Source organism: Megalobrama amblycephala, linkage group LG4 (assembly GCF_018812025.1).
Source record: "Megalobrama amblycephala isolate DHTTF-2021 linkage group LG4, ASM1881202v1, whole genome shotgun sequence".
In the NCBI taxonomy this organism is placed as follows: domain Eukaryota; kingdom Metazoa; phylum Chordata; class Actinopteri; order Cypriniformes; family Xenocyprididae; genus Megalobrama; species Megalobrama amblycephala.
The window spans coordinates 21391515-21400176 of record NC_063047.1 but is presented as its reverse complement, the minus strand read 5'-3'; positions in this window follow the sequence as shown (position 1 = coordinate 21400176).

Genomic DNA, 8662 nt, shown 5'->3' with positions numbered 1-8662 from the left:
ATAATTAAAACCTTTTGGATTCGATAAAAGCGATCTAGTTGTACTACCAGTTGTACTGTTTTTATTATAATTAAGGCCTTTGGACAAAAAAAATACCCGTCACGTCACTGACCCATATACAAACCTGATTTCAAAAAAGTTGGGACACTGTACAAATTGTGAATAAAAACAGAATGCAATGATGTGGAAGTTTCAAATTTCAATATTTTATTCAGAATATAAAATGTTTAAACTGAGAAAGTGTATCATTTTAAGGGAAAAATAAGTTGATTTTAAATTTCATGGCATCAACACATCTCAAAAAAGTTAGGACAAGGCCATGTTTACCACTGTGTGGCATCCCCTCTTCTTTTTATAACAGTCTGCAAACGTCTGGAGACTGAGGAGAAGTTTAGGAATAGGAATGTTGTCCCATTCTTGTCTAATACAGGCTTCTAGTTGCTCAACTGTCTTAGGTCTCCTTTGTCGCATCTTCCTCTTTATGATGCGCCAAATGTTTTCTATGGGTGAAAGATCTGGACTGCAGGCTGGAAATTTCACTACCCAGATCCTTCTTCTACGCAGCCATGATGTTGTAATTGATGTGGTCTGGCATTGTCATGTTGGAAAATGCAAGGTCTTCCCTGAAAGAGACGACGTCTGGATGGGAGCATATGTTGTTCTAGAACTTGGATATACCTTTCAGCATTGATGGTGCCTTTCCAGATGTGTAAGCTGCCCATGCCACACGCAATCATGCAACCCCATACCATCAGAGATGCAGGCTTCTGAACTGAGTGCTGATAACAACTTGGGTTGACCTTGTCCTCTTTAGTCCGGATGACATGGCATCCCAGTTTTCCAAAAAGAACTTCAAATTTTGATTCGTCTGACCACAGAACAGTGTTCCACTTTGCCACAGTACATTTTAAATGAGCCTTGGCCCAGAGAAAACGCCTGCGCTTCTGGATCATGTTTAGATATGGCTTCTTTTTTGACCTATAGAGTTTTAGCCGGCAACGGCGAATGGCACAGTGGATTGTGTTCACCGACAATGTTTTCTGGAAGTATTCCTGAGCCCATGTTGTGATTTCCATTACAGTAGCATTCCTGTATGTGATGCAGTGCCGTCCAAGGGCCCGAAGATCACGGGCATCCAGTATGCTTTTCCGTCCTTGACCCTTACGCACAAAGATTGTTCCAGATTCTCTAAATCTTTGGATGATATTATGCACTGTAGATGATGATAACTTCAAACTCTTTGCAATTTTTCTCTGAGAAACTCCTTTCTGATATTGCTCCACTATTTTTCGCCGCAGCATTGGGGGAATTGGTGATCCTCTGCCCATCTTGACTTCTGAGAGACACTGCCACTCTGACAGGCTCTTTTTATACCCAATCATGTTGCCAGTTGACCTAATAAGTTGCAAATTGGTCCTCCAGCTGTTCCTTATATGTACATTTAACTTTTCCAGCCTCTTATTGCTACCAGTCCCATCTTTTTTGGAATGTGTAGCTCTCATGAAATCCAAAATGAGTCAATATTTGGCATGACATTTCAAAATGTCTCACTTTCAACATTTAATATGTTATCTATATTCTATTGTGAATAAAACATAAGTTTATGAGATTTGTAAATTATTGCATTCCTTTATTATTCACAATTTGTACAGTGTCCCAACTTTTTTGGAATCGGGTTTGTATAAAGCATCCTAAGAACATACAGTTGTTAGTTGGGGTATTGTTGTGCTTGTTTTTGGACTTTCATTGCAAACTGCTGCTTCATTTCATTGATATTTTGGAGCAGTAATGCAAGGATACGTATATGTATTAGCCTTATTCCATGTTTCTAATGATACTTTTGAGAATAAACCCATCCAAAAGAAAGGATTCAGAGTTACGGTTCTCCAGTATAATGAGGAGACCGGTCCAAGCAGGGCTTGTCCTGGAATTCCTGTGGTCTGAGCGGCAGATAGGCTAGAGCAAAGAGACGAGCAGATCTCTGTTTAAACATCCTCCAAATGGCATGCTCTGACGTCCCACGGTTGAAGAGAAACACTACATATTGACACTGCGTGTGCGGTAGATGCTTTTACGTCAAGAGATTCTCTATGTCTTTTTTTGCCTCTTCTGCAAATCTTTGTTTATTTGAATGGTGTATTACTGCTTCCCATTGTCTGGTCATGTCTACATTCTGTCCATGCTAGAAAAGAGACAGTGGGCAGACGGAGTGGTGTGAGGTCTGAAAAAAAAAAAAGAACTGAAAAAAAAAAAAAAAAATCAGTTCTTACTGAGCACACGATCTGAAGTTAGTTACTTGATTGTGGTATTTACGTGATCAATAAGTATCTCTCATGTCCCAAGTAATCAAGTTTTATATCTCTAAAGGGAATTGCAGAGCCATCTGATACAGATCTGTTAATGGGACCACAGTGTGAACACCATTGAAGCACATTTCATTTGATTTTTAAAAACTGATCTCCGCCATTTTCAAATGTGGAAATAAATCAGATACTCAACTGATTGGTTTTCTAAAGTTTCTAAAATTCGTCACCACCAGAAGTGTCTGATATGGGCCACATTTAAAAGGTCATGTGAACAGCCTCACCAAAAAATGGATTTGAGAGCAGAAAATAAGATTTAGGCTACATTCAGCTGCACCCAAAAGCTGGTTTCTCATTACTGAGCAGGAAATGGACATTATGGAAAATGCCATGGAACTTTTTCTGTTGAGAAAAACACAAACTAATAAGTCAAATGTTGTGTGGTCCAATATTAACCTCTTGTATATAAAAGCAATATCATACCTGCAATAGTGCTGGTCTCAGCCTCAGGCCTCCACTCGAATTGCAGCCGTGCTGATTCAGTACTACAGCATGATTGTTTGTGTGATATTGCTTAAGAAAATCAGACTAAGCATGGCACAGATTGTATTGTATTGTATTGTATTGTATTGTTTCATTACAGACTATATATATATATATAGTCTGTAATGAAACAATACAGCTGGGGGCACCTAATGTAATGAGGAATTTTTAGTGTCCTTCGAGTCTTTAAGCTGGAAAAAGGGGGAAAAACAGGATATGAACAGGTCAAGTGGAAAACCCTCATCCCCGAAGTGATTTAACATAACCCAGCGCAAACACGGGAAGCACGACCATGAATATTTAATGACTGCACTATTCCAAAAACTTTTTTCCCTCATTAATCACAGTGAATTTTTCTCCAGTGCTACCTAGAGTCTTACAGTTGATTGTATTTTCCACTATTAATGCAAACTAAGTGAGAGATGTGTGATATCATTATCTGAAGTCTGCACAGTTTGTTTGTTTATTAATAATACAATCTGGATTGATCCACGATAAGAAATTCCACTGTGGATACACCCAGGCACATAACAAGATGATTTGCTACAGAGGCCGTGTTGTGTACACTAGATAAATGAGACATGACTCCTTATATTTCCCCCCTTTGGCAAGACATTTCTCCGCCTGTGAGCACATTTGGACCACTGCGTCAAAATTACAACCATGACTATCTTAATTGTGTCCGTGGGGAATCAAAGGAATTAAAGTATGGCTCAAGTTATGGCATTGCATAATGCTTTGCTACACAGCCATTTGCTGCAGCACACCGAGGGAGCATATTGGCGCCCAGGCGGAAACAGTCCTTCCTGGGATGCAACTTTCTGTCCTGCTGTGTAGCATGCAGGTGAGGGAAATCTGGCTTATATAAGACATAATGTACTGTTTATTATATAAAACTCACCAAATAAATAAATATATGGGCATGAAATACTTAAATGAGTTGAAATGACTTTTTAATTTTACCTGTTTTATCTTAAAGGAAATTACAATGTAAAACAAACGGCCAAGTAACAAGACGAACATTGACAAAAATGATCATTTTCACAACAATCGTTAATTGAGACGCAATATGATGTCAGTTGCTCTTGAATGAAACAAAGTCCTTTTAAGGCAAGTCGTTTCACTCGGCAGCCATCTTTGAAACACCTTTTGGGCAGCTACTTCAGTCATGCAAGTACATCTCTTTGAATGAGGAAACATCAAATTCTCCAAAGCTGTTTACCAAGTTTACGAATAAATTTCATATTTGAAATCACCTTCGAAAACAAGCTCCGATGGACGGCAACAGACCCGACCAAACATGACAAAATGTCTGTTGGCCTCTAACTACGCAACTCAGAACACTGACTGTTTCTATTACAGCTGGACCTACAGCTGCAGCGACGTGATGACTTTACCAATCGGCAATTAGCTTTATTATGAAGGTGGGATTTATTCCTTCATATTGCGCGTTTGTCTTTCTCTCACTCATAGTAATACGAGTGCACCGTCTTTGTATATCTAAAGTCTTTGTATGAAATGAGAAAGCAAGTCTGTGGTATGATATGAGAGACATGAAAGTAGTACCCTTTTTTTGCATGTCTTCCCACTGGCACAGAGTGAGCAGAGTAGAGCGGGTGTTTTCCACTTATTCTTACAGGAGCCGAGGGGGATTGTGGAATTGACAGTACATGTAACATATAGTGCCAAAACTCCTCTTTGTGACACAGAATGCTCTGAGACTTTGATAAGATCCAAGTGCAGTTTAATAGGAAAAATCCAGAATCTAGTGATGTTACAGTCTGTGCCGAGACTTCGGAGCGTGTGTCGAGAAATCCCGGAAGCTTTCAGTGAAGCGCGTATCGAGGCTTGTGTCGCTTTAGATCAATGACGTCATTGATGACGTTCGAAGCCTCGCTTCTGCCTGACTGGTTCGAATGGTTCGACTGGATGCGGTTCAAATCTTGACGCGACATTTTGACAGACATATAAACCATGGGATCCCCTCAGAATTTGTGGTTTTAGAAAAATAATATCGCCCCAGCTGTTATGACCAAAGAATTTGTTTACACACATTTGATAGCACCATTCATTTGAAGCCAATACCTTTATTACACAGTTAAGTTATACAATCATTATATACAACCAGAAAATAAACATTACATTCAAATAAATATATAAGTCTTTGTGGAAATTGATTTTTTCTTCACCGTTATTTCTAGGCCATAACTGCCGCAAAATAGTGTCTCACAGATCACATCAGGTCATCTGTAATGTATCTACTTGTTTTACACTCTTTGACCACCAGGTGGTATTGTGAGCAAATGAAGCCTTGAGAAATTAATCTTTTTGTGAACCACTTGGCTGAAAAGCTTCAATGCTTCATGAGGCTTCATCTCGCCATCACTACCAGAATCATTGTCACAGCCAGGCAAAGGGTCAAAAACACAAGTAACCAGTCCATAAAACATGAAAACAAAAACCAGACAGCGTGCTCAGACATACAGTGTAACAATAGCAAAACCTCTATGAAACTGACAGAAACAATCCGGGTATAAATAGGCAGAAACTAATGACATAAGTGAAGACAGCTGTGTGCAATGATCAACGAGGAGTCCGGAACAAAGGGTTATGGGACATGGAGTCCTACAATGTGATGCAAAAGTCCTGGTTAGAGTGCCCTCTGGTGGCTAACAAGGGCACCCCAGCAGGTGATCATGACACTTTGGGGCGTGTCTGTAGCGAGTGTGTTTAATAAATGTTTTTTTTCAGCATGTGGCTACTATAATTATCATATACACACAAAACTACAGTTGGAAAGATGCAAGCTTTGTTTCCGAATTCCCAAGTCAAGATAAGTTGTCAATTTAATAAACTTTTGTAAGCTAGTTTTTTAACAATAAAAGTATCCATTTAACATGTATATAACAACTGCAAATATTTCTTTGTTTGCATAATCTTTTTGACACTTCTCGGCTCCCACAGGAATTAATTAAAATACCCGCTCCGTTCCGCTCGCTCCACTTCAGCGTGAAGTCGGGATGAAACTGCGTTAGTCTTTTCGTTAGTCTTTTCTTCCCTATTGTGATGTCTATGTGGCTTCTTGAAATAGTAAAATGTTGGGCAGGACTTGATTTTGTCCATCGGAATTGATTTGATGGTTGGATCCTTGTGGTTTGCAATTGCTGCGATCTCACATGAGTGACAGGCTGTCCCTCCCTCATGTCGGGGAACACGTCATTAGAGAAGAAAAGTCTTTTTTTAAGAGGGAGGGAAAACTACTTTGATTAAATTTCTGAGAATCATTGTTGAACACTGTTGATATTTGAAATCAGCCTAAACAAACACAGGCCCTGTCCCAAATGGCACACTCCGGACTTGTGGACTTCCTCAGAGTCCACACTTTGGTGACGTCATGTAGTGCAGACCTATAGGGCCCTTGGCGCGAGTCCACGAGGGCGCATTGAGAGGTATTTTTGGGACAGACTCGATCGTCACGCCGGAAATAGCGGTCTAGTTGTTTTTTGACAGGAGCTGCAGGTTCGGGGATAATATTTAGCATCGAGAACAGGTTTCTTTTCTTTTGCAAAATATTATCTCCATGTCAACTACACAGCCTGCTTTTGCTTATGCCACCTGGGCATTAGACAATATACATGCTTATTTAAATAATGTATACAGTTGTAATAATACATAATGTTCCATTTGAACTAAGATTACAATTTTAACACATAATAAACATGTGCGTGATTTTCAGATGAATTTACAGGTTTAAATATAAATACTAGGTTTACATATGACTCAGTAAAGCCCTGACATTCGGTTCTACTTATTTAATGAATCATAATGCGATCGTATTATTCAACGCGCTATTATTATGTTTGAGATATCAACCACTGGTCGATGACCATAATGTTTGTATAAACTGTAGGTATCAACTGGTAAAATGTACACCTAGGTCATAAAAACCGTATAACGTAATGATACCTACACTTAAATATTTTCTTCTCAGCCATGTCATCAATTGCTCTTGAGCGAAATCTCCTCCCATCCGTTGTCTGATTGGCATTTCGCAAGGATTCCTGGGTAGTTAAAGTGTGCGGAGCCTGCATGTATGCGGGCTTCGCGGAAGACCGCTTCAAGGGTTCAAAGGGGGCGCTGCTGAGCACACTTCAGAGTATTAAAATGCTGAATGGGACGGCCTACGGACTCGTAGACTTGGCGAGCACGCGCAATTTAAGTCCACGAGACTGAAAGTCCACATGAAGTGCGCCATTTGGGACAGGGCCACACTCCTCCCTTCATTGCTCCGCCCCCAAAATGCATGAACACGCAATGCAAAAGTGGATTTCTCTTTATCATAGCAGAAGCGAAGCAAAATAAAGCTTTGTGAAAAATATAGTGAAGATGACGAACAAACAAAAAGATGAACATACAGCACATGAGTATATGCAGATTTCAAATACAATTTGGATGCTTTCACTGACTGGCTTTTTATTTTAGACATTTGAAAATAAAGTGTGCACCATTCTGACTATAATCATTTATATACATGATGATTATGTGGGCCGTGTACTAAAAACGACCACAGATTAATCACATTCACTACAGACACAGACACATCGTGAAGCAGAAGCTTTCTGGCATTTGGAGCGACACTAAGTGGAGTTCTCTCGCTGCTGTGGACATGCACCACGGTGTTGCCATGGATTGACCAATCAGAATCAAGTATTCCAGAGAGCTGTGTAATAATGGCTGACACATTCCAGTACCCTTAGGCACATTTAAACACTACTGACTGCTCAAACAACTTGTCTGAGGGTGAAACTTAATCCTGGCAAACAACTCTCCTTCTGAACAATAAGTGTTGGTCCAGGACAGGCAGATTTACGAGGCGGTGTGGACAGTCAGGTCGAGGGCACCTCCAGCTAACCTCAGGGACGTTCTGCTCAGCAGGGTCCCGCAGCCAGCGCGAGGGGCTGTAAAAACCCCAGCTGAGAGGAGAGAAGTTATCAAGGAGCCCACTACATTCCTCACTGTTCTCCGGCCAACATGAGCAGCCATGTCTACATCTAAGCTCTGTGCAAACAATGAAACTCCCTATATGAAATATGAAATACACTTCAGCATGTGTTCCACTCCAGTCAGGGCCTGAGCAAAATACTGCCAACAGCACTTTGATCAGGACACAATAAAAGACACGAGTCAGGTTTTTGAATTTTACAGTTAAGAGTACTAAAAGCTTATTTTTCTTTAACTGCAGACGTTTTATATTTCTCTAATGGATTTGCCATTCAAAACTCAGATCTGTAAGTATTTTCAGATGTATAATCTACAAAAATATTTACTAAGAGATGAATTTGGTGTCCCATAAGTCAGATATTCATTTAATGAACGAAGATAGCATTTACAAGAAGAGTATTTTTGCACCAACTAATGATTTTTCTTTGATTTGAATCCATAAAGCCGAAGAGGAAAGCACGATCAAACGGAATCTTCCATAAACTGGAGCGTCTGGACGTCTGTTTTATCATTACAGTCAGCAAAGCAGTATTTCATCTCATCCTCATGGTTGATTCCTTGACCACCTTTGGGGTTATACTCATTAATCATGAAAAAGGGCCTGTTTTGATCTATCTTCAGTTCTGTGGCAGCTTCACCAAAACTGACCTCACATGTAAGCAGTACGTATCTATGCCAAAGACAACTGCCGCCATTATTAAACTGACACTCTCTGGACATTCCATGAACCCAGCCAGGATACCAACACACTCTCTGCTTTTTAATTGTATGCTTAACACTATCCACTGAATGATAGTAGGCCTACATTTGACAAA